We start from the raw sequence: 26,013 nt of genomic DNA on the forward strand, positions 1-26,013 counted from the left end.
GCTGTAACCCCCCATGACTCAAGCACCTTCAAATCGTTGGGTTCCACTTGCTTTCCCTAAGGTTTCTTCGTTTTATTTTTAGATTTCCACATTTATGCCTTCGGGGCTTCTTGGCTTGTGTATCACACACACGTTCATATGTATGTGTGTGTATGCACCCCTTTGAGCACACGCACACACACACACACACACACACATCTCTTTGAGCTACATGTGTCTGTATAGTTGTTTTGTTTTGTTTGTCTTTTTAGTGGTCCCAGCTGAAAGCCCATCTAGGACTACCAACCCCAAAGAAAAAATATCTTTGCTGTATCCTTGAAATTTTCCATTTCCTTATGGCCAGGAGGTGGTCGGATGTGGCCGTTGGGATTCGTCACTGCCCTTGGCCTCCGTGTCTCTGCATCCGTTGGTGGGTGTCTGTGGGGCAATTTCCTCCTCACGTTAAGTAAGCACTGGAGAGGCCCATGTGGCCCTTGGAGGCTCCTATATTTTCCTCCCATGGAGGCTAAAGTCAGTAGCAGGGCCCTCTTTGGATCTTGTGATTTTTTTCCATCCCTTGTGCCAGTTGGAATGGGGATGTACTTTTACTTAACAGTGGTGGGAACCCTGCATCCTTGCCCAGGGACCCAGGTCCGTTCTCGGACGAGAAGAACCTTTATCTAGCTCCACAGGGTGGAGGGAGGCTGCTGGCTCTGACGTGGCTGCTGCAGGTTTGTGTCAGGCCAAGTGAGCGGCAGCAGGGAAGGAGTTGGGTGCCTGACAGAACCACGTTACAGGACCTTCGGAAAACATCCCCTCGGGCGCCCCATTCACTTCTCAGGAGGAGGATGATAACTTGCTCATGTAAGTAAGACCTTAAACCTTGACTGCAGTCATGAGCACCCCAAAATATTGCCTGAACCTCGCTCCCCAGTTTATATGGACCTCAAGGGTGATAAAGGCAAGATGTGAAATAAGCTTGTGAAAATTGACACATTTTCCTTTGCTGATGATTTGAGTCAGGACCCATCTGAGTTAACACCAGCCAACGAACGATTGATTACTATTAAGGAACAAGCCCCTAAGCGATGAGTGCACGCTTCTGTGCTGGGCTGTGAGAACTCGGTTCATTTTGCCGCTCGCACACCTGACTTTTATGTGAACCTCCAAGCCCATCTCTTACTAGGATCTCCTTGGGGGCAAGGATTGATTCATTTGCCTTCCAACAGTCCCTGGAGCATCAGGGATGCTCTCTTTCTATGTGTATATCTTTGTTGGAAACACGACAGCGGTCCAGATCCATAAAAGCAGACCAGTTTCCTGTCCTTTGCTCTCAGGTTGGCACAAAGGTGTGCCAAGTGCTCCGTGGCGTCACTGAGCCAGGGGCTCCATGGAAGATCCTCTTCTTACCCAACTGGAAGTATTTTTCCAGCATGACCTGGATCTTAAAGGCCAGAACACAGCCTTCTGGAATTCTTAGAAAGTAGACACTGTGACAGGCAAGTAAATATTGACTGTCTTTAAAAACCAGTGGAAAGGGCTTCCTCAGGCCCTAAGTAAAGTGAGAGCCCTTTGAGTATATTTACAGAGGTCAAGTTCACAGTGATGGAGAGGGAGGCCTAGAAAAGGAGCGAGAGCTGTCTCCTTGCCTTTAGACGGGACTGTCCCACCCGGCGGGGAGTTGGGACTGTCACCTGCGTACCAGGCTGAGGAGGGATGCTCCTGCCCACCCCCACACACACATGAGGTCTCACTCCCTTTTCAGTATCACCTACGGCCCAAGGAGGTAAGGGGGCTCTGCTGTGAGCTTCCCCTTGACTGTCTGAGAGAATCCAGTCACGGATCGCCTGTTTTCTGAGCTGTTGTTCTCTCTGTGTAGAAATCCCAGGAAAATTCGGAGTGAGAAAAGCTTCCTTGGGCTCAGCCCCTACACTACACCTCACCCCGTACCTCACTGGGCCTCTTCTTTCAAAGATGTCACATCTGGTTTAGACCATCTCTTGACTTTTTCAGGAAAAGGATGGCTAGTGACGCACATCTGACTTCTTTGGAAACAAATTCTCCATTCCCAACTCTCTGGCAGAGCTCAAGGGAAGGGGGGAGGCTGAGGGCAGAAGGGACTGTCCACGCGGATGTGTGGGTTGGGAGAGCACATGCCTCTGGCAGCGCTGCTAGTCTGACTTTACCTGGGACTCAGAGTGGCCTGGAGGTCAGACCCTACGCTGGGCTCTGAATCCCTTCCTCTCCTCTGCTCAGGGACCTATAGCACCCAGTGGCCCTTCATTCTGCATCTGTGCCTTTGCTCCTTCTGGCTTAGTGGTTAGCAGCTGAGGAGCTTTTCTGAGTGACCCTCGGGGAACTGGTTACTAATCAGGGTGGCCCGTTTGTCATTCAGTTAATCTGAGGGGGGACCTGCAGTCTCCTACCTGCAAGGTGCATGTGCGTGGGAGCGAGGGTGTGTGTAAGTGTCAGTCTTCTGTTTTCTTACTTCCAGTTAGTCCCCATTTTCAGCCTCACTCCCCACCCTTACCCACGCCTGGCATCCTTGCTTCTCTCACCCTCTGGAGTTTACAGAGCACATCACACCCTTCTTGTCCACATCTTTCTCTGAGCATTTGTCTTGCTATATCTCAGTTATGCCTCTTGTCCATTTGCTGTCATCCTGTAATGGGTTGCTAATTGCCTCTTTTCTGTTCTTTTCTATGTTGTAAGTTTATATAATTTAAAAAATTCCTTTACTATCATTTTAGTGGAGCCTTAGAAGGAAAAGGAGATCAACACATGTTTTCAATCTACCGTTTTTTTAACCAGAAGACCGTGGCATAATTTGGAATCACTTCCTAGAATTCCACTCTGTTTCTATAGCTGCTATTTACCCGGTCTTGGCATTTTACAAATTTATGTTTTGCCCGCCCCCCTCTACCTGTCCATTAAAAACAGCGTATGAGCATCTTTGTAGCTAAATCTTTAGACGTATTATGATCTCCTAAGGGTGAATTTCTGTAAGTAGAATTTCTGGGTCAAAGGATATGTAAAACTTTAAGGTGTTACTGGTGCATATTGCTAAATTTCTCTTCATAAATATGACACTGATTTGCATTCCCACTAGCCATAGATGAATGTGCTTGTTTCTCCACACTCTTGTTGATACTGGGTGTCTTTGAGCATGTATGTTTGGGTATATAATGTGAACATTCTGTGGGATAGATCCCTGGCTCAAAATGCCTGCACATCAAAGTTTGGATAGACAGTAGTCAACTTACCATCGGTGTATGAGCATTCTTGCTTCCTCCACATTTTTACCAACACTGCACTATGATATAAAAATCTTTTCCAGTTTAATAGGTTGATTTTATTGATTTCTCCCGAGGTTGAGGATTTTTCATGTATTTATGCCATTTGTATTTCTTTTTTCATGGACTGCTTGTAACCCATTTTTTTCTTTGTGTGTTTATCATTTTCTTGATTTTAAGCTCTCTTTATATATTAAGGATATTAATATGCATCTGACAAATTGTTTTTTAAATTTTGTTGACATTTCATTTTGTTTGCCTTTTTTGTTTGTTTACACATCCAACTGATAAGTTTTATTATTAAATTTTTTTAAATTTTTATTTATTTTTGGATGCACTGGGTCTTCATTGCTGCGTGCGGGCTTTTCTCCAGTTGTGGCGAGCGGGTGCGCGGGCTTCTCATTGTGGTGGCTTCTCTTGTTGTGGAGCACAGGCTCTAGGCACATGGGCTTCAGTAGTTGCGGGCTTGTTGCTCTGTGGCATGTGGGATCTTCCTAGACCAGGGCTCGAACCCGTGTCCCCTGCATCGGCAGGCAGATTCTTAACCACTGCGCCACCAGGGAAGTCCCTCCAACTGATAAGTTTTAAACAGTAAAGTTTATCAGCCTTTTGCCTCTGTGGTGTGCTTCCAGAATTACCTGAACCTTGGGCTTCCGGGGTGTCCTTTATTTCTTCATTTGACCACACCTGAGGGATGGGCTGGCTGCACACGTGAATTTGACTGAGTTCCAGCGTGGTCCTCAGGCCCTGCAGAAGGAGGGCAAGGTCACCATGGACAGTTCTCCGGGGGCTGCTTAGCCGCAGTGGGCGTGGGAGGTTGGTCCTGGGGAAGAGGCAGCCCCGCCTGAGACCCAACGTTATTGACCTGGGATGCGGCTGGCAGGAGTGTTCCAGGACCCACCTCACATTGGGGTGATCCAGAGGCAGAGGGTGAATGTCATGAGGGGTATGGACGTGATGTGGACAAACATGGCTGCTAATCTCAGTAAGCCCCTCCTGCCACTAACAGCTGGCCTCAGGGCAGACGTGTTGCTCACTGGGAACAGTGATTAAGAGGAGGGGCTCTTCCTGTCCAAATCTGTTCTGATTGAGCCTAAGAGGAAGTCAGGACAACACAAGTGGGACCAGGGGTTTAAAGGGCCCGCATTAATTTGGTTCAACTCAGGCTTTCTGTGATAAAAGCATAGAACAGCCTCAAATGACACAGGACAATGTTGCTTCGATGGCTTTACTTCCAATTTGTGTTTCTCCCCAGTGCTTACCTTACCAACTTGCCTCCTTCCTCTGCATTCTCCAGATTTACCCCTGGTGAGACGTGCTTGGGGAGGAGGCCGAGGGGGGTGGATGCTGGTAAATTGCATTCAGAGCGTAAGCTGGGGACTTCGAGGATTGAGGGGACTTGGAGCCTCATTTTCCCCAGCCATTAGTCCATGGGCTAGAAATAAGATCTGTTTCAGAAATGTGTGAACGGTGCTGAAGGGATTTTCTTAAACTTTCAGCAAAGTGAGTTCTTCAGACCTATTTGAGATACTTTGACCAAACCTTCAGAGTGGCCTTTAAGATGCTGTCTACTATGGGGTGGCTATTCAGATGTATAATTCTACATTGACTCCTAAAAATTAGGGATAGGCCTTTAAGACGCTGTCTACTATGGGGTGGCTATTCAGATGTATAATTCTACATTGACTCCTAAAAATTAGGGATAGGAATTGGGATGTAAAAACCGTAACAAGCTGGATTGTGATCATTACAAAACTGCTACTTCCTTCTGCTCCTCAGGCACACCGAGTTCACTCCCATCTCCAAGCCTTTGCCCCTGCCATGCCCTCCGCCTGACCTGCCCTCCCCCAGATCTGGTACAGTTGACTCCTTGTCTTCATTTAGGTCTTGCTCCAATGTGGCATTCTCAGAAAGCCCTTCCCCACAACCCTAGTTAAGGTAGCACACCCCCGCCCCATCGTGCTATTCTCTCTCATATTGCTTTATTTTCTTTTCTTCATAGCAGTTACAATATCAACAATAATAGTAATAGCTAATATTAAAGAGTACCAACCACGTGCCAGACAGTGTTATAAAAGCTTTACTTGTATGAATACATTTGATCCTCACATTAAACGTATGAGAAGAATATTATTATTCCCATTTTACAGATAAAGAAATCAAGTCCAGAGAGAAGTTAATGTAATATTTTGGCACTGGGAGTCTTCTATTCAGTAAACATTTATTAAACACATATTATGGACCAGGACCAGGCTCTCTGCTAGGATTAGGGGATCCAAAAATGAGTAAGTCACTCTCTTTGCATTCAAGTCATCAGGAGACCAGTGTTCCAGACCAGGCTGGGCCAGTGACTCCTCCCTGAGACCCTGGAGCAAGTTGCTTACACAGATATATGTGCTTTAATTTTCCTATCTGTAAAATAGGAATAAAGGAACCTGCCCCAGCTAGTCCTCTGCATTCTTGGAAGATTTGTTGGTGAAATCACTTTGGGATGTGCATAGGGTGGTACGGATGCAGGGAGCCATTGGGCATCCTCACTCTGGGACTAGGAAACAGCAAACATATTCTCTCTTCCTACCTGGATGAGGGAAAGGTAGATAATTAGCCACCACTCATCTCTGTCTTGGTGGTACCAAGTCCTTATCACATTTCACCCCCTTCCCTTACTTGCAGTCATTTTGTGGTATCAAGCAATTCTTAAATGTCTAAAAGAGTCTAGCTAGAATCTCAAAATCAATTTTTGGTCCATTGATGTAAGAGATGTTGTACTTATATAACTGGTCAATAGGATTATGGTATTTAGGGCAGCTGTCCCATCTGATTGAAAGTGGTGATTTTTATTTTCCAGGGACCCCAAAATCCCTTGCCTACTGATGGTACTTTTTTGAAGGAAGTTGTTCTTATTCATCATTAGGCTACCAGCCTGGCTGTTTAATTCCAACAGCTGGTGTTATTCTGAAACCAATGCAAGAGCACTGTTTTGGTTTCTGTGGGTTTTGCCAAGGCCATTAATTAAAAACAAGCTCGTGATAATGGATGGGATGTTGGTATGTGATGGGGAAACAGCCCTGTGGAAAGGGATGCTTGCTCCTTGTCATCCTCTTGAGATGGACTTTAAAGAATGGGTGACCAGACCTTTCAAGTAAAGCAGGTCAACATGTCTGACCCCATCCTCCTAAATAGTATGTGAGAGGGCACTTTGGTCGCTGGTTCTTGCCCTGGGCCTCACCCGCCTTTCTATCATCATGGTTTGTTTCCTGTGTCTAATTTGTTGCATGATCTGTTAATAACCAAACATGCCCTCACAAGCTGGGGAATATTTGCAGAGTGATAAAGCAATTATGTTATAATCTCCCACTTTCCAAAAGAGACAAGCAACAGGACTGTACACTCTGGGAAGCATCCAGGTGCCAGAGCCTATTGATTCTGTTCTTTCATTCATTTGTACTGTTGCCATCCAACTGTAGGCCCCTGTCACCCCATCCATCCCCCACCCATCCACCCATCCATCCATCCACCCACCCATCCACCCATCCATCCATCCATCCATCCATCCATCCATCCATCCATCCATCCATCCAACCACCTGTCCCATCCAGTGGATCACTTATTTTTGAGCACTTATTATGGGTCAGGCCCTGAGCTAGGGCCTGGGGATGTAAAGATGAGTAGGTCACCATCCTTGCATTCAAGTGATTCATACAGTAATAGCAGGACATATGAGAGTTCAGTGAAGTGTTTCACGCTAGCATAGTTGGGGCTTAATATTCCCACTACCAAGAAAAGGCAGGGTTTGGTCAAGAAAAATTTTACAGAGGAGATGACTATGTAGTCAAGTCTTAAAAGACAAGCTAGATGCTTACCTATATACATCCTCCCTCCTTCCGTCCCTACCAGCCTCTCATCCTTCCACAGATATTAACACCTACTAGGAGCAAGTCCCTTCCTTGTGTGTATCCCCACCTTCCCTCGCTTTGACATTGGTTCATTTCCCACCCATGTAATTCCCTTACTGCTTCAGGCATGTCACCTGATCTGAAATTTGGGGCAGCATCCTGTTCTAAAGGTAAAGTTCCAGCTCCTGGGCTTGGCATTTTGGATCCCTCCCCTTTGCTGCCCCAGCCTGATGACCAGCCTGTGTCTCACTCATCCTGTGACCAGCAGACCTACTCACTGCCCCCAAACGTGTCTTGCACGCTGCCATCTCCCATCTAATTCCACTTACCCTTCAAGGAAAGCCTGGGAAGGTGTGTTGCCTCCTGGTTTGGGCCCTGGAGGCAAGTGTGGCTATTTTCATTGTGTGCCCGTCCTACCACATTGTATGGTTACCTTTCTGTGTGTGTCTGGCTCACTTTCCTTTTGTCGCGTGAATGGGATTCTTGTTTCATATATCTTGGTTCTCCTCAGTGACTAAAGGGCCTACATATGGAAGTCATCCATCTCTATTTGCTAATTAAAATTGGGGGAAATTATACATTTTTTATCACCTCTTCCTGGCAGTCCCTTAGTTCTGCTGCTGAACTAGACAAGGTTGAAATTACCACTCTGGGACAAATATGTGGTTTATCTAATCCATTTTTTAACTCTAAGATAGGTAATGGAGAGTATGAGAATGTGTGCTATTTATTCTCCATCTGCCCCCCTCCTCCCAGATCTATTTCTGCCACCCTGTGTCTGGGGAGGCTGGCCCCTATGGATTACATCAGGTGGGCTCCTTTATTTTACCTTCTGGGTTTCACTGGGTTTGGCCAGTAGGAGACACCAGCAGGAGATACAAGAACAGGAGGAGAGAGAGGTTGGAGTATTAATCCCCCTGATTTCTGGCAGTGGCTTCTTTTCCATCTGCAGCTCCTCTCCCAGTGCTGGAGAATCACTGGGCTCCAGGAACAGTTGTTCCCTCCCCTTTCCCTTCTAACTTAGGGGTGATCAAGGCTTCATGCTGGTTTCAGCCTCTGGGTGCCGCACCATATCTTGTTGGTTCCCTTAACCCTTCCTGCACCTCTGTAACTGGTCCATTCATTAAATTATTTCCATTTAAACCTTTTTAAGTGCCATCTATAGTATTACCGAGAGTCAACCTTGCAGGCTTAGTTATCTAGCCCAGTTATCAGCCCATGAATTGATCTGTTTCATTTTCTTACAAAAGGGTTTTGGGGTTTTTTTTTTTTTGACGGGGAGCACACATTCAGAAGAATCTATGATAAAAATAACAGTCTCTTGGCCTCTTCCCTCCCTAACTTGTCACTCTCCCTTGAGGCAACCTCTCTTAACTCTTTCAATTATTTTTTTCTGACATTTACCTCCATATTTAAAAATAATGTGCTTTTGTTTTACTCCTATTTTAGAAATTATCTGCTTACTTCCTGTTATGATAGATGACAATTTAGCTCACTTATACCACCCTCCTACCTCCCCTCCCCACATCCTCACAGTATAGTTGTATCGTTATTTATAGTTCCTCTACTTGGTTAGCTTTATAAGTAATATTTTTACTATCATATTTCTTGCTTGTTAACAACAGTATCTCGACTCCCTTGATCAGTAAGATGAAGGTATTAGTGCCCTTACCCCAACTGCCTTCCAACTTTCCAATTTCTGTCATCTCTATTTTTACTTTTACATTGTTGAGGGTGATAACACTTAACATTTTTATTTTGTAACTGCCAGTAAAACCTGTGCTGTGTCTGTAGGTTGACTCTAAAGACTGAAAAATCAGCAGATAGGGTTTATGTGACTGTGAATGTAGAAACAAGTTGTGAATTGACAGTCTACCCTCGGACATACTTGTTTGGTTTGCCTAGTGATTTTTAAAAAAAGTTTCAGCCAACATTTTAAAATAGGGAGAGTTTTCCTAACAGATTCAGAGTTTGGGATATTGTTTTAAAGGCTGTAAGATCTGGTCTGACGTTCCATATGGCAACACTCTGCTGGAGGCTGCCCCCTTTAGAATGGGCTTTCCTACTCCAGTTTGCTGCAGTCCCTACTACTCATACAGTGTATGCATGTGCTCAAACTCCTCGCCTGCTGTGTTCATTTACTTATTTACCTGACCCTGAAGGCGTTTAAGTCTGTGACCCTGATGCCTGATCTGTTGTCCTCTTTGGAGTCCATAATATGTATTTCCTTTATATATGTGGCTTTATATTTTTCCAAGAGTATGTCATTGCCTTCCTTTTTTCCCCCCCACCAATTGCTATTATCATATCCTCATTTTTTTTCCTCCCAAACTCTCTAGCCAATTGGGTATTTTATATGTTCTCCCTTCCCCCCAGAGTTCTCTATCTTCCTCAAATTTGACCTGGTTGCTGTCCAGGCCTGCTACACAATTGACATTTGGGATTTTCCTGTACTGTTATACTAGGTTAGTTCTGCTGCTTCCTGGATCTCATCTTTTCTTTGGGTCCATTCAGTTTCTTCAGAGAAGGAAATTCCTTTTTTTTTTTAATGCTTGGGAGAGTAGATACCTGACTGCCCCATGAGTACCAATGGCTCAACTCTTCTGACTTCAGATTTTATATAATCCCCGCCTCCCCCGCCCCTCCACCTTTTCAGCCTCACATTTGATTCCTGCCCTCCGCTGCCTTGGCAGCTCTGAGTCATGAGCCTCTTGGCCATTCTGCCAGGCTGATGGACTCTCATAATATCTGTGCCTACTCCAGGGTCAGGTTCCCTGTGGCTGCCTCATCAGTTTCTAATCTTTCATACTCTGTCTCTTTTCCACAAAGTTGTCCCAACCTCTTTTCCAGTAGCCCTTACCTGTTCCCTTTGTTGTTTGAAATTATATCTTTAAAAAAATTATTTCACTCATCTTGGTGATGATGTGTCTAGATGGAAAGAATATAAATGAATGCAGTTAATTTGTTGTCCACCATCTAAAGTAGGTGTTTTTAATCCTAAATTTACCTCTTTTACGATTTAGAAGTTACTTGTATTATAAACATGTCTATCCAATTCGTACTGTTTTTTTAACTATCAAATTTAGATCTTGTACTAACACTGTTAAGGCAATGGTAGCTGCCATAATCATCTCCCAGTTCTCAGGGGCTTACCATGATTGAAGTTATTTCTTGCAGCTCTAACAGTCAAATGCAGCTGTCCTGGCATGACTGGCGTTCTTCCACAAAGTAATTCAGGGACCCAGGCACCTTCCATCTTGTGACTGTGCTCTACCTTAGAGGATACATTCTCAACTGGGGCAGTATCACGCTTAGGGGGGCAAAATTAGTTCTTGGGGCCAAAAAAAGTCTCATTTTAATACATAAATCACAGATATACATTTGGTACATAAATAGATATACAGTGTATTAAAATTTCCTAGGTGGAAGAAAGCACCTAGGAAAAAAGTATCTGAAAATGCTCCTTACAAGGGCAACAGTGATGAAAGAAGGTTGAGAAACACTGCTACAGGGCCTAGGAGTACCCTGTGTTCAGGTGGAAGGGAAAAAACAAGGTGGTGAAGGCTCACCCACTTCTTAACAATCTTGGCCCCAAAATGACAGAGACCTCTTAGCCCACATTTCATTGGTGAGCTCTAGTCACGGGTCCCACTTTGCCACAGGAGGAGCTGGGAGGTGTAGCTCTGGGCTAGGCAGCTGCCTCTCAGTGACAACTCTCAGCTAAATGAGGGGGAACACAGATTTTGGAGGACGGCTGGCCTCCAAACACAGGGGTCAGCAAACTTTGTCTTAAAGAGCCAAGTAGTAAATATTTTAGGCTTGCGGGCCATGTGGTCTCTGTCACAACTGCTCAACTCTGCTTATTGTGGCCAAAAGCAGCCATAGGCACTATTGACATGAATAGGTGTGGCTGTGTTTCAGTAAAGCTTTATTTACATAAGCAGGTGGTTGGCTGGCCTGCAGGCTGTGGTTGACCAGCCACTACCAATCCCTACACCCGATGACCATTCCAGAGCTTTTCCATTGCCTATTTTTCCTGTATCTCAGGACCTAACCCAGGTTCTTCTCCATTCCCTGTGCCGAGACGGGACCTACAGCTGCCCCTTAACTGAGTGAGGAGTCCGTAGTTTTTCTGTGAGAAGAGTGGGATTGGGTATGACCCTCAACCAAGTGAAGTGTACAGGTCCCAAGTCTGGAGAAAGGGAATGCATATTGCATGTGACAGTATGGTATTAAGCCATCTCCACATCTAATCTCCACTGCCATCTGACACGGTAGGAGGCCGAGTACCTGGCACATGTAGTAAGTGCTCAGAATATGGGGACAACTCCTGTATTCAATGCTCAGGGGTCCCTTAAAATACCTGCATTAGGTGAAATAAGTCCTCAGAGGATCTGGGCTCTACCTCTCATAACATTAGAGACTATACCATATTTTCAGTGGATTAGTTCAATGGTTAAAGCTAATAGTTTAATAACACGGCCATATGCTTACGTTAGAAATGGAATAGAAAACTACATATACAATATGATCTCAACCATCGTATTTTTAAAGTTTAGCAAAAAAAAGAAGGAAATAGTCTCACAAAACGATGGGATTATGAGTGACTTTTCTTTTTCTCTTGTGTATGTTTAAAACTTTTACAGTGAGCATGCTTTCTAGGTGGAGAAGAATAAATGTTATTTTAAAACTATAGGGGAAGGGAGTCAGTGCTGAGTGAGAGTGGTAATGAGGGCGTCTGCCCGCTTGTGGGCATGGACATGGACCCAGGGATGCCACCAGCAATTCTGTCGGAACAAGTCCCTCTGAGGCAGCCTGTCCTGCTCACCCTCCCCCAAATTAGAAAGGCTTCTTTACATAGCGACTATGGAAGGGTTCCAGCCTGCTTCTCCACTGAGAAATTCTTCTCATTTCTAAGTGATGAGAACCTCATCTAGATTCTCTTTCCGCTGAGGCGGGACCAGCCTCTACGAATGAATCATCCAGATTATCAATAGGGTGAGGAGGAGAGGCGCGCCTGGGGTTAACTGCGTGTCACAGGCATTGGTCATCTCGGCCTCTCCCCGGTGGGCTTACTTGACTTTGGGGAGAAATGAAATCACTTGCACCCTAAAGTGCTCTCTGTGTTGGACCACCAGCCCGGTGGCCTGACCTCCAGGTGCCCCTGCCCCCAACGGAGCAGAGAGCAACCCATTCTGTAGTCGTAACCAAATTCAAGATCATACCCAAATGCCTCTAATTGTCCAGGCCCCTCTGGGTTCCTCATTTGCCTCTTCCAGGTATCGAGTGGTTGGGTTTGGGGGCCCTCCACCCATGTCCTGCCCACCTGCATCCCTTCTCTTCAGCCGTTGGCTGTTTCTTCTGGTGATTTCGTTCTTGAGTCCTGGGCTGTCTACACACTGGCTCAGCCTATGCCCTCCGCACTCATCAGACCCGTTGCATTCTCCAGCTCTTAGCCCCTTCACTAGGACAGGGTGGCCCCTCTCCCCTCACCCAGGGCCCTGTCTTGACTCTCAAGGGACATCATCTGCTTGAAAACAGCTCCCCGTGGCCTCCGTCTGCTTGCCCATAGCCTCCATGCCTCCCTGTATTCGACCTCCTCTGTCCTTGTTCCAAGACCTCCCTCTTAGCTCCCAATTAGGTTGGAGGAACCTTATCCCAGCTCTTTGCCTCCGCCCTGGCTCCTGTGTTCTGAGAGCTGGTCCTAGCATCCTCTCTTTCATCTCAACACACATACCCTGGGCGTGCACGTGATGGACGTGCATGTTTAAGGACCACACTCTGGCAGGCACAGGCACTGGTTAGTCCTGTGTGTGCATCTGTGTGCACATGGACTCCTTACGGTGACTTGAGAGACCCTATACCAGGGCTTCTCGGCCTCAGCACTATTGATGTTTGAGCCCGATAATTCTCTGTTGAGGGGGGCTGACCTGTGCATTCAAAAATGTTTAGCGGCATCCCTGGCCTCTACCCACCGGATGCCAATATCACGTCCCCAGCTGTGACAACCAGCTATGTCTCCGGACATTGTCAGATATCCTCTGGAGGACAAAATCACTGCAGGCTGAGAACCACTACCCTACATGTCGGGAACCCCCTGCCCCCCCCACCACCAGTCCTCTGCTCTGTCCCACCCACTGTGCCTGCCGTGTGCACACCGATCCCTGCCTCGGGGCCATTGTTTCAACTGTCCCTGCTGAATGTCCAGTGTCCTCCACTCAGATTTTCACTTGTTGGTCATCTGGGCCTCAGCTCAACTTTCACCTCCCCAAGGCCTTTCCTGAGTGCCCTATGGGAGCAAACCTAGTTGCTCCATCATGTTGACATGAGAACTATCCGAGGCACCCAGCCTCGGTTTTGGAGTTGAGAGATGAAGACGGGTGGGTGGCAGAGTCAGAAGGCTGCCAAGAAGCCCCTCTCGCCGGCTTATGTAATTCGCTCCGCGGAGAGAGAGCGCAGTGGGGCTCAGCAAGTGAGTTCCTGGCTGCTTGTCATGTGAAGAAAACTGATGGGAACGACACTTTTCCTCCTCTGCTTCCTGCCCTGCTTTTTTGTTCTTTGTATCGTGAATAATGTGAATACAGGAGGAGCCTCATACTTGGAGTTATTTTTACAAGGTCTCATCTCTGCTGCAGATGACTCAGAGCTGGGGCCTTCTCGTGAAGACGTTTCTTGGGAAACGCCAGAGAGGTGCTGCGCCCTAGGTGAGCTGGGGGTCAGAGAGGCCCCTGACCCATCTGGAGCCATGTCCACTGGGGGCAGGAAGTGGGGCTGGAAGGAAGGCCTTGCTGAAGGCCAGCGCTTCTCCCGGTTTCCCTCTGCCTAGCCAGCCCTGCTTTTTCCTCACCATCCTTTTCTGCTCCAGCAGAAACGACCAGGACGGCCTGCCGGTCTGGAGAAGAGAGAGGGCACTGCCACCCAAGTTTGGCACTGCAGGCTGCTGGTAGACAAGGCCCCAGCAGGCCGGTGGCTCTAGTCTAAAGGCATGAAAACTACCTGGACAGTGGTCACCAGGCCCTGAGGGAAAAGGAGAATCAGAGAAACCTGTTCTCCTGTCTCCAGCCGCCCCTGCTGCCCATGTTCTTGGGGTGTAAAGGCTGCATCTTACGCTCTATGTCTTCCGTGCCCGGCGCTAAGACCCAGTGAATGTGTGTTGAATAAAGGAATTAAAGGGAAGCACCTTTTTATGTGTAAAGCTGAACTACCTGGGCATGTGTATAGCACAGAACCTCATGCCGTGGAGGATGGTGGGTTCTGCACCTGCTCCAGAAGATGGGCGTGCCCAGACCTCGGCACGTGGACCGGAAGTGGTCATCACTCTCGGCGCGGGCACCATCTGACTTGACCCCTCAATACCACTCTGAGTGGCAGGGGTGTCGTTTCCTTTTACAGAGGCTCACGGGGATCAACGGCAGCACTCTCAGCGCTGTGCAGTTAGTAACCGGCACAGCTGGGTTCTTCTGCCCTAAATCTGCCGATTCTGTGACTGTTGTCCTGACTCTGTGATGCCCTAGAACCTCAGAAACCCCAGAAGTAGAGACTCCCTTGCTTTTGGAAAAGACTCCACACCCCCCTTCGCTCACAGCTGCAGTGCTGTCCTTCCGGAAGATCTGGTCCTTTCCCTTCTGTTCTGCCTGTAGCGGAATTGCTGGTTCTCACCCATCTGCTACCCAACAACCCTTGGGAGAATTGCAAGGCCCCTCTCAGACACCTCTGATGGTTCTAGAGAAAGAGGAATTTGGGGGCATACACCCTTTTTCCTCCTGCTAAAATTCCCTAACCCCCCAACTCCCTTTCTTGCTGTCTTCTCCCAGGTCACACAGTCCCCAACTTAAAACCCAGGTGGATGGAAAAGGTTTCAAGTTGATCATTTGGAACTCAGAATGCATTTCTCCATAGAAGTAGCTTGAACATGATGCTGAGTCTACCTGTAATATATCTGAGATAGAGTATTAATAACATTGGCCAAGTAGAGAGCTAGTATTAATATTAATGATTTCATTAATTAATTAACTAATAATAAGCCATCACCATCTCTTGCCTGGAAGACTGTAGCAGCCTCGTCACAGGTCTGGCCTTTTCCACTCTTATCCTCCTATAGTTTGTTCTCTATGTGAAAAGCTGATCAAGCCCCATCTCTCCTCTGCTCAGAGCCCTCCAGTGGGTTCCTATCCCCGTGACCTGGCCCGTTCCTGCCTTGCCAACCTCATATGCCAGCCTTTTCCAGCTCCAGAAAGCTTGTTTCGCCAAAGGAGTCAGCAGCCGCTGTTCCCTCTGCTTGGAACTCTGGTCCCTCCTCGAATTACCTGGTATAATCTCAGTTCATTCAGGTCTCTGCCAGATGACACCTTTTCAGTTGCCCCAGGACACTTCAGATAGGTGACCTCAGATACCCATCCCCCATCACTCCTCTGCACCCCTCCCCTTCGTAGCACTGATCATACCCATTTCACTGCTGGTGTATTTGTTTACTTGGGTCCTGTTCGTCTCCTCCACTAGGATGCCAGCTCCACAAGGGCAGGGACCTGGTTTGTTTTATTGGCTGCTCTGCTTTGAATGCTGGAAGAGTACCTGACATATGGTAGGTGCTCAATAAATACTTGTAAGTAAATAGATACATGAACGAACGAATGATGTGTCCACACCTGACCGATAGGCAGATTGTGGTTTCTTGTGGAATTTATCACACATTCCAAACATCAAAAATTAACCTCTTCATTTCCCAGCCCTTGGGATTTGAAGTGTAGGGACCTCATTTTAGTAATGAGTTTGTCGATTATTCTGGAAACCAGGACTTCTTACTCTGCATTCTTGGCAAAAATAGATACTCTTCTCCGGTTCTGAATTTGGCAAAGGAGGCGGGTGGGCACTTTGGTGTCGTGAGTCTCCTGCCTCCAGTTTTACTGAGAATGGCCATGTATTTTTGATTACTCTAGCTGGGCGCTTCTCACCTCGGCACCACTGACACTTTGGACCGGATAATTCTTTGTTGTGCTGTCCTGTGCACTGTAGGATGTAAGATGTTTAGCTGCATCCCTGGCCTCTACCCATATGATGCCAGTAGAACCTCCCAGCTATGACAACCAAAAAATGTCTACAGACATTGCCATTCCCTTGAGGGACGAAATCATCCCAGGTTGCAAACTACTACTCTACCATGTGCTGGAAGCCTCGCCACACCCACCCCTGCAACAAAGAATTATCTAGCCCCAAATGTCAGTGGTGCCAAGTTCAAGATAGCCTGCTCTAGCACAGCACTGATGGAAATGTTCTATTTTGTGCTGCCCAGTGGTAGCCACTTGTCACATATGGCTGTGGAGCACTTTAGATGTGGCTGGTACAACTGAAGAACTGAGTTTTTAAGTTTATTTCATTTTAATTAATTTTATTTTTTTTAAGATTGTTTTTATGTGGATGATTTTTTTAGTCTTTATTGAATTTGTTACAATTTTGCCTCTGTTTTATGTTTTGGTTTTTTGGCCTCGAGGCATGTGGGATCTTAGCTCCCCAACCAGGGATCGAACCCACACCCCCTGCATTGGAAGGCGAAGTCTTAACCACTGGATTGCCAGGGACGTCCCCATTAGTTTTAATTTAAATAGCCGCTTAAATAGGCTAGTGGCTACCATATTGGATAGCACAGCTCTAGAGAAAACTGTGTGGCTCACACTTTACTGTCACACAAGTCATCTGGGGAGAGCAGAGTCTGATTCAGCAAACCTGGGGTGAGGACCGAGAGTTTGCATTTCTAGTGAATTCCCAGGAGATACCAAGGACCACCATTTTAGTAAGGTGACCTAAGTCTCTAACCTAAAGAGCATATAAACACAAAAATGACATTTCTGCTGCCTGGAAGAGCTTGTTAAAAGACACAGTGGTGTAGTATGGGGTGATGGGGAAAATATGGTCTGTGGAGTCAGACAGATATTGGTATGAATCCGCTGTTACTCAGCTGTGTGCCCTGGGCAACTTACTTAACCTCTCTGAGCCTCAGTCTCCTCAACTATAAAACAAAACAGTGATCATTCCCAACTTGCAGTGTGATTCTGAGACACGGTATTTGAAAGCACCAAGCCCAGTGCCTGCCTGGCCCATAGTGGGCACTCAGGAAATAGCAGCAGGTGTTACTGATTCATCTAAAGTAAAGGCATCATTTACACACATCGGCTCTTACGTTTAGGCCATGCCTGAGACCCCCATGTCAGAATCACTCAGATGTTCTTTGGAAAAGCAGATCCCTGGGCCCAGCCCACACCTACTGAGTCAGAGCCTCTCACGGTGGGGCCCTTTAAGCTTTGTTTATTGTTGTTTTTAATTGAGGTAAAATTCACATAGCGTAAAATTAACCACTGACCATTTTAAAGTATAGAGTTCAGTGGCATTTAGTGCATTCTCAATGCTGTGCAGCCATCACCTCTGTCTAGTTCCAAGGCATTTTCATCACCCCAAAAGGAAACCCCACACCCATTAAGCAGTCACCCCTCATTCTCCTACCAACCCCAGCCCCTGGCAACCACTAGTCTGCTTTCTATCTCCATGGACTTACCTACCTTCTGGGTATTTCAGATAAAAGGAATCATTCAATATGTGACCTTTTGTGTCTGACTCTTTTCACTTAATGTTTTCGAGGGTCATCCATGTTGTCGCATGTATCAGAATTTCATTCTTTTTTATGGCTGAATAATATTCCATTGTATGTAGATACCAGATTTATCTGTTAGCCAGTTGATGGATGTTTGGGTCGTTTCCACTTTTGTGGCTATTGTTAATAGAGCTTCTTTGAACATGTGTGAACGCATTTTTGTTGGAGTACCTGTTTTCAGTTCTTTTGGGTTTACACCTAGGAGTAGGGTTACTGGGTCATTGATAACTCTAAGGAACTGCCACACTGTTTTCTAAAGCAGCTGCACCATTTTCCATTCCTGCCAGCGGTGCAGAAGGGTTCCAATTTCTCCACATCCTCACCAACACTTGTTATTATTTTATTATTACCAAGGTAGTGGGTGCAAAGTGAAGCTTCATTCTTAACTTCCCCAGGTGGTCCCTATGGGCGCTAGAGCTATATTCAGGAGAGCTTGCCCTACACTGGGTTAAGTGATGGTCTACTTCTCACAGGGGCATGGGACTTGGGACTCGGTCAAACAGTGCTTTTGTTGGGCTGGTGAAACCCATCAGAAGATTGGAGTTGTTACTTTGAGTGTGTTTAAGAGGTTGGATTTTTTTCACACATCTTACTGTCTCAGCCCATAACGAAAAACCACAGAGGATGGCTTATAAACAACAGAAATTTATTTCACACCATTCTGGAGGCTGGATGTCCAAGATCAACATGCCAGCATGGTCGCATTCTGTGAGGGCCCTTTCTTCCTGGTGCATTGCTGATGCTTTCTCACTGTGTCCTCACATGGCAGAAGGGGTGAGGGAGCTAGTGGGATCTCTTTGATAAGGGCACTAATCCCATTCATGAGACCTCCACCCTCATGACCTAAGCACCTCCCAGAGCCCCCACCTACTAATAGCATCACCTTTGGGGGTTAGAATTTCAACATATGAATTGGTGGGGGAGGGACAGAACATTTAGCACATAGCACTTACTCCCTCCCCTTTAGTAAGGGGAACTGAGAGGATAGGGACAGCTTGTTCTCAGCTTGCCCTGGAAAGGCCAGATCAGCGCAGATGACCCGTGGGAGCTCCCCCACCCCAGTGCCCCCATGGGCAAGTTACTGCAAAGCACCTCTACCTGCGGCTTGGGGCTGGCCTGGAGGGCCTGTCCCGGCACGAACTGGCTTTGAATTCTTCTGTTTTAATAAAATTTAATGTGAAGTTTTGCACTCTACCGGATAGTATAGCTGGGCCTGATTTAATTTTTAAAATTAGGGGTTATCCCCCCAAATATTTAAGTGTATTTCAGGAACACATCAGGTTAACCCTGTGGCTCTGAGGATAAAGGTGATAAACCAGGGTTAGCGGGCAGAGGAGTGTCGGGGAGGGGGTTATCGTGGGAGTGCTTCATGAAAGGAATAGTATTCCTCTCTAACAATGAGGATTTTGTTTCCCTCTTCCGGAATTTCCTCAAATTTAATCTCTGGGGTGGAAAACAGCGTTTAAACGATGCATTGTATCCACAAGCAAAGGGAGCAAGGTCCTACTGTAACTCCCTGGGCCACTTCAAGATTGCTGTAGGACAGAAGCCCGGCACCCATGGCCTCCTTAGGTTCTCAGCCTTGGCCACATGTCACAACACCTTGCCAGCTTTAAGCACTATTGTCTAATGGGTTTTGGTGAACCCCAAGCGTCTGTGTTTTTTAAAGCTCCCCAGGTGATTTTGATGTGCAAACAAGACTGATAACTGCTGTGCTCACCCATGGGACACGATGGTGCAAAAAGCAGACACTTGCTCATGCCCTCAGAGAGCTTACAGTCTGACTGGGGAGGCCCCCTCGTTAATCACATAATTAGTTAATTGCAACTGTGATAAGTGCTGTTGCACACTTGCGTTTCTGGAGAGGCAAAGAAGTCTCACTGAAGCTGTATTTGAAAGCTAACTAGACGTTAATGAGGGCGGAGCTAGGAGAAGAGCATCCCAGTCAGAGGGACCAGCATGTGCAAAAGTTCTGGGGTAAGAAAGAGCTTGGAGTGTGTGAAGACCTGAAAGACAAGCTGACTGGAGCTGTGAGCAAGGGAATAGGAGGCCTGAGGAGGTTGGAGAGTGGATGGTGGTCCGCCATCCATTGTCAGCCTATGATAAGTCTGTCTGATATGCTCTCAGTGTTTGAGCTGCTGTGATATTGGGCGAATACCCCAGCTTCTGTGTTCTGGAATAACCAGGTGCATGAAGACCTGATGAAGTGGCCACCTATCTCTCATAATGGTCTGAGCAGGAATGCCCTCTTCTAGTGCCTACAAATTATTCTTTCCTCAACCTCCATGGAGGTAAGAGTGGGGCATCTACAAAAGAGGAGAGATGGTTGGAGAGAGAATGGGAGTTTTCACCACATTGGAAAAGCTGCCAGGCCTCCCCATCTGTTGATAGAATGTGTCTCACTTGAAAATTAGATCTTCTTCCGTGTCACCATCATCTCTGTGCAGGAGAACCTGTTTGACAGAATGAGTGGCCCCCACGTGACTGGAGTCTAAGATTTCTCATTGCATTGATTACTCTCCACCCTGTTTCTTAGGTGCTCTTAGATTAAATCTACAGATTTAATTCCTCCTCCTCCTCCTCAATTTCTTCTCCTCCCCCTCCTGCTTTTCCTTCTTTTAAAAATCTGTGCCAATTTCTAATTTATTGTGGGTGGCATGGAGGGAATTCTTTACACTTCATTGGGTCCTGCTTCCCATTTCAGAAGCTCCACAGTTTGTCTCCTGTGTCCCCTCCCCTCCCCTGGCTGCCGCCCGGCTCCTGGTCCAGTTTTCATTTCAACTGCTCTGTGGCCGACAGGAACCCTTCCTCTTTGGTTTGAGCCTCTCAATACCCATTTAAAGTGTTCATGTCTCTATATTAATTTTTCCCTCCCAAGACTCTTAAATCTTCATTCTCCCCTTAACTCTAACAACAGTGTGGTCTGTAAGGCATCATTAGTCACCACTGTGTGCAGAAGGGAAACTGAGACCCAGACAGCCGTGTGGGGCATGGGGCAGAGTCCGGCCTTGCCTGGTGGCTTGCTTCCTGTGGGTCCCTGGAAAATCACAGAGCCTTCCAGGGCTGCGTCCTTACTGGTCGTGTGGGAAAGACCTAAGTAAGATTTCCATCCCCGTAAGGCAGTGCCGTGGTAGAGAGGAAGGGCTCTCCGGCTTCCCGTTCTGGTTCCGTCACTTAGTTCTGCGGTCTGGGACAAACCAGCAGGCCTCAGTTTCCTCACTTGTAACATGGTGATACCAACAGTGACCCCGCAGGACTGTTGTGACTATCCGGCTGCTTCTTGGGAAGGCCCAGCACCAGGCCTGGCCTGTGTTTAGGCCTTCAGGATGTGGTAGCTATTCCATCTCCTCTCCCTTCTGGAACTCGGCTGTTTGTCCAAGGGAACCCCAGCCGTTAGTGGTGGAACTAGAACCCAAGTCTGCTGGCTGCTGGCCCAGAGCCCCTGGGTGGAGCTCCCTGTAAGTCCCGGGGTGGCATCCGGAGAGGGTGGGCCTAGGGCCGCCGAGGTGAGACTCAGTGCCTGTTAGCCCTGGTGCAGTGGGACTTCCCGCTGAGAACTCTCAGCACAGTGGCAGGGGACCCGTGAGGTCACACACCAAGAAACTGAGTCATCGGGACCCCTGCACCCCTGCAAAGCTGCCCTGCAGCCCCAGTACCAGCTGGGAAATTGTTTCATGGATTCCTGTTGACGTTCACGTTGAGGGAGGATCATGGCTGTCCCCACACACTGCTGTGTGATAGTAATGCTGACACTTATCCAGGGCCAGTTGGGAGCCAGGAAATGTGCTCAGTGTAGGACCTGTGCTCTTGCTGATCTCACAGCAAGGAAGGCACTGCTAACTCCATTTTATGAAAGAACCAGGCCAAATGGCCAGTGAGGGGTGGGACCAGATTTGAACCCAGGTCTGCTTGGCCCCAAAGCTCATGTTCTGTGCATGAAATTGTATGACCTTCCGTCGAGTAACATTCACCACGAGGCTTCTCCAGCAATCATTTAATAATAGAACGCTTGTTCACATCCCAAAACCCACAGCCACTGTCAGTCTATGTCAGCCCTGACCAACTAATTTTCACCACTGGTCAAATTGGATTTGGCCAAGTTACCACTGTTGAAGAGAAAAATAGATGAGTCCCAAAACTTGCTATAAAATGGGAGGGAGGATAAGGTGGCCCCTGTGTTGGATGCCTCGTGCCAGCTTAGGAAGAGGGAGAATTAGCTGACATGCACCTTACTTTCCTGGCTCGCCTTAAGTAACTTCTTGGGCACTTTTGGAAAAACCTGCACATCTATAATGCATGGTCTGAATACCATCACAATGGAAGCATGATGTGAGTCAAGAATCGATTCGGTCCTTATTAAGAGCCTCCTTTCATAGCTAGAATGTGCCATGTTCCTTCCGTCACAGGAACTTTGCACAGCCTATTCATTGTGCTGGCAACACCTTTTCTTTCTGTCTTTTCCCTCCTGCCCCCACCCTATTTTGTTTCACTAATTTATTCTTAGGGCTCAGATTAAAGACTAATTCTTTAGGAAAGCACCACTGACCCTTTCCTGTGCTAGATCTACCCCTGACATATGCTGTTATGGCAGTAATCATACTTCTTCAGAGCACCACTCTTATAGTTATTTCTAATTTATTAATGTTGGTTCCCCCACTAGAGGATAAGCTCCATGAAGGCAGGGACCACATTGGTCTCAACTGTTGTATGCCTAGTGCTTTGCACTTGCCTGCTATATACTAGGCACTCAGTCAACAATGGATGGACCAATGGATGGTTGGATAGATGGATTGAGCTAGTTAACTTCATTTCCTTTACCTTAACTCCAGCCAATATATATTCTTGCAGGAAAGGGGGATTGTAATTGCCTGTTTATATGTCTCCCTTGGGTCTCTTTGAAGAAGAACCCATATTGAGAACACTAGAATCTAGCCCAGCACCTGATATATAAAAGTTGGCTGTGTGGTCTAAGCTTAATCTTGCCCATGAGTGATTCCAAAGGCTATTGCTCCTGTCGGGGAGCCTGGAGAGTTATTTTCCCATGTTGAGAATAAGGATGAAACACTCATGGAAACTGAGGGAAGTCCATCCCTGCTTCCCACCTCGTGCCATGGTTTAGCTTCTTGGTAAGATCTGCTATTGAAGTTGTCAGTTACTCTGTTGACTTATTTATACATAAATAGTTATTCCCATAACCTTCACTTTGCCAACATTCAGAGATAATGATAGACAATCTTTGTAACATCACAGACATCGCTTCCAAAGCATTCCCTTGCTATAGGAATGTTTATGATGTGCTAATCGCTAGAATTTCATGAGCAACAAACTCCCAAATTGCAAATGACTTAGCATTTGAAGCAGCGAGTTAGAGTGTATGTGTGTACGCATTAAAAAAAAAAAAGACTTTGAAAAGGGAAGTTTCTCTTCTACAGAGATATCTTCTTCTAAAGTTTAAAATAAGAACTACATAAAAGCTGAGAGTTTAGAGGAATGAGCACTTTCTCTCAAGCATTCAAATGGGGGAAAATGACTTGTAATCTCTCCCTCAAGTATTAAGGCAATAGGCATTTAAAGGCTTTTTTGGGAGCTGGCTGTCACAGACAAAAGATTTCTCAATTTAAAAAACATTATTTTTATAACATTAAATGGTAGGAATGAACACCAGCAGCCCTCTTGACATTTTGGAAATGATTTATTTTTTGAAACGTCCCAGTCCATTTTAATAGGTAACACTTTTGTTCTTCCCATTCCAGGCAGTAGCTTCGGCTGGGGTTGCCATAGTTACAATTGGAAGTTCAAGGTAGAGCAGGACAGGGCTCCAGGCACAACTTCTGACCAGGTTCCCGTGAACCCAGTGTGTTGGTGCCACCACCTCAGACACCCCACCGCCACACTTTCCCAAAGTCCCTGCTGTAACTCTCCTTCTTGGAGAGAGACTCTCTGAACAGTCTGAACTGTAGTCCAGAGGGTGAATTTGACATCATTTTTATTTCCAGCCACCCTCTCTGAACCAAGAGCTCAGCCAGACATCTCAGGAAGGTTGCATTCTTTACAAACGTTTCCTATAGCAATGCTTCTCAGCTGTGGTTTGTGGAATGGTGCTGGTCTGCAAGCTGTTTACCGGTCCACGAGATCAGTACAGAAATTGAGAGGAAGCGCTTAGAAACTCTCATGCCGATTTGACAGAGTAAGCTGTTGAATCATTAAGAAGTAGGCTTGTACTCTGTATGAATATTTTTGTCATTTCATTTTTCTACCAGTTCCTTTTCTTATATTTTATAAAAGTATTCATCCGTGATGGATCGGAAATTAAAACAAAAACAAAGAACTGGTCCTTCATAACAAAGAGCTTGAGAAGCCCTGTGCTGTAGCACTTATAAGCTGCCTCTGCTCCCTGTGGGACAGGTAGGCTGTTGAATGAACTTGGGGAAATCACAGCACTTACCAAATTATCTTGTAGTGAAACATGTGTACGTCTCTCTCGCTCTCTCTTGCTAGGCTGTTGCTTGCGAGCAGGGACTGCATCTGATTCATCTTTGTAGCCCCGTTCCTTAGAGCCCTGCCTGGCACATTGGAGGGCGTGGGAAACATTCGTCCTGTGCCTGTCTGCTCCCCAATGACATGAGAGCGGCTGAGGCCAGCCTCGCGAGCTCCCGCGGCTTCTGGATAGTGTCCTTGGCAGGCTGGTGATGGAGAGCTGGGAGCAAACGATGAAGAAGTGACCTTTCTTCCTCTTTTTCCCACAGAACCAGGCCTCCTCTTCCCACCTGCCCAGCAGCATGAGAGCAGCATGACTGGCCGGCCGCAGGAGAAGCCCCCAGAGCCAGGCCCCCAACTCAACCATCTGCTGCGGAGGCCAAGGTGAGCTTGCTTCCCTTTTCCTGGAAAGTTTCGGCATTTTCATTTGAACTAATTCTCTATGCTTTTGTAATCCCTTGCCATATGCTGGAAAAAATGGGGTTTACTGGGACATGGGTAGACTGAAAAAGTGCATGTCAGCCTAATGGGGCAAAACGTGCTCATTTCGGCTAATGGAGAGGCCGATGGTGGAGCAGAAAGGACACTGGATTGAGTTTCTGGGGACTGAAGCTCTCATTATTCCTCCACCACCTCCTGAATCTGGGACCTTGGGCAGATCTTTTAGGGATCGGGTATCCAGGGAATTTTGGGTGAAGGAATCTCTGGGATGGGATAGAATTGGAAGGATGGTCCACTCATGGTCTGGAACTCTCAGGACGTCCTGGATAGTCTCCTGTCCCACACAGGGTCATAAAGGGCCTTAGAGGATAAGCCAGGCCAATTCCTGGCCAATGCTGAGCAATGAATTGTTAGAAGATTCTTCCTAATATTGGGACAAATTCTTCCTCTCTGCAATTTCTATCTTCTCTCCTCTGCTCTGCCACATGGACCCGCAAAGACTGGGCTTTCAAAGACTCTTCCACATGACTCTCTCTTTGGATTTGGAGATGGCTGTCGTGACTCTGTTTTTCTTTTTTGTATAAATTCTCCCTGGAGACTGGCACCACTCACCTTGTCCTCTTGTCCCCTCCATGTTGGAAAGGGCTTCATCACCTCCAGTGTTGGTCCTCAGTGCTCACTCAGCCTGTACCATCCTCAACAGAGAATCCTTCGTTCACCACTCATTCTTCAGGACATATTGAGAGCCCCCTTTGTGACAGTCACTGTACTAGACTCTGGAGATACATCAGTGAACAAGAAAGACAGGGTCTTTACCTTTTTTAAGATAAAATAAGTATGGATCCCTGGAGAGAGTTTGAAATAAGCATTGAACCATTTCTGTGTGCTCCTTTTAAATATTTTATCTTTTCAACTTTTTTCTTAAATGTTTCATGAGTGCTTGAAAAAGTGTGTACTCTCTAATTATTAGATATATAGTAGTTTTCTATATATGATCATTAAAATAAGCTAGTTCATTGTGCTGTTCAAATCATCTATAATATGTCCTTGTCTGTTTTTGTCTGACTAATCTCCTCAATAACACATTATTGAGAGACATGTTAAAAATCTCGCATTGGATTTGTGCATTTCTCCTTGTAGTGCCAAAAATTTTGCTTATGTATAAAATTTTGTATATTTTAAGGCAATGCTGTTTGGTTAGAACAGGTGTATCTTACTGATGAATTGGGATTCATTTCAACCATCTTTATATTTGTTTTTTTTCTGCTCCTTCTTTTTGGTTGAG

General features: G+C 46.5%; 1 protein-coding gene across 7 annotated transcripts in view; it reads left to right on the forward strand.

Moving 5' to 3' along the window:
- TRERF1 (transcriptional regulating factor 1) overlaps positions 1-26,013 on the forward strand; it is a 196,687-nt gene that overhangs the window by 108,661 nt on the left and 62,013 nt on the right. For all 7 annotated transcript variants that reach the window (XM_061196217.1, XM_061196213.1, XM_061196219.1 and 4 more), the window contains one exon: positions 24,557-24,671. The gene's annotated coding sequence lies outside the window, so the exon portion shown is untranslated. The remainder of the gene's footprint in view (positions 1-24,556; positions 24,672-26,013) is intronic.

The sequence above is a fragment of the Eubalaena glacialis genome, chromosome 7 (genome assembly GCF_028564815.1).
Source record: "Eubalaena glacialis isolate mEubGla1 chromosome 7, mEubGla1.1.hap2.+ XY, whole genome shotgun sequence".
Classification (NCBI taxonomy): Eukaryota; Metazoa; Chordata; class Mammalia; order Artiodactyla; family Balaenidae; genus Eubalaena; species Eubalaena glacialis.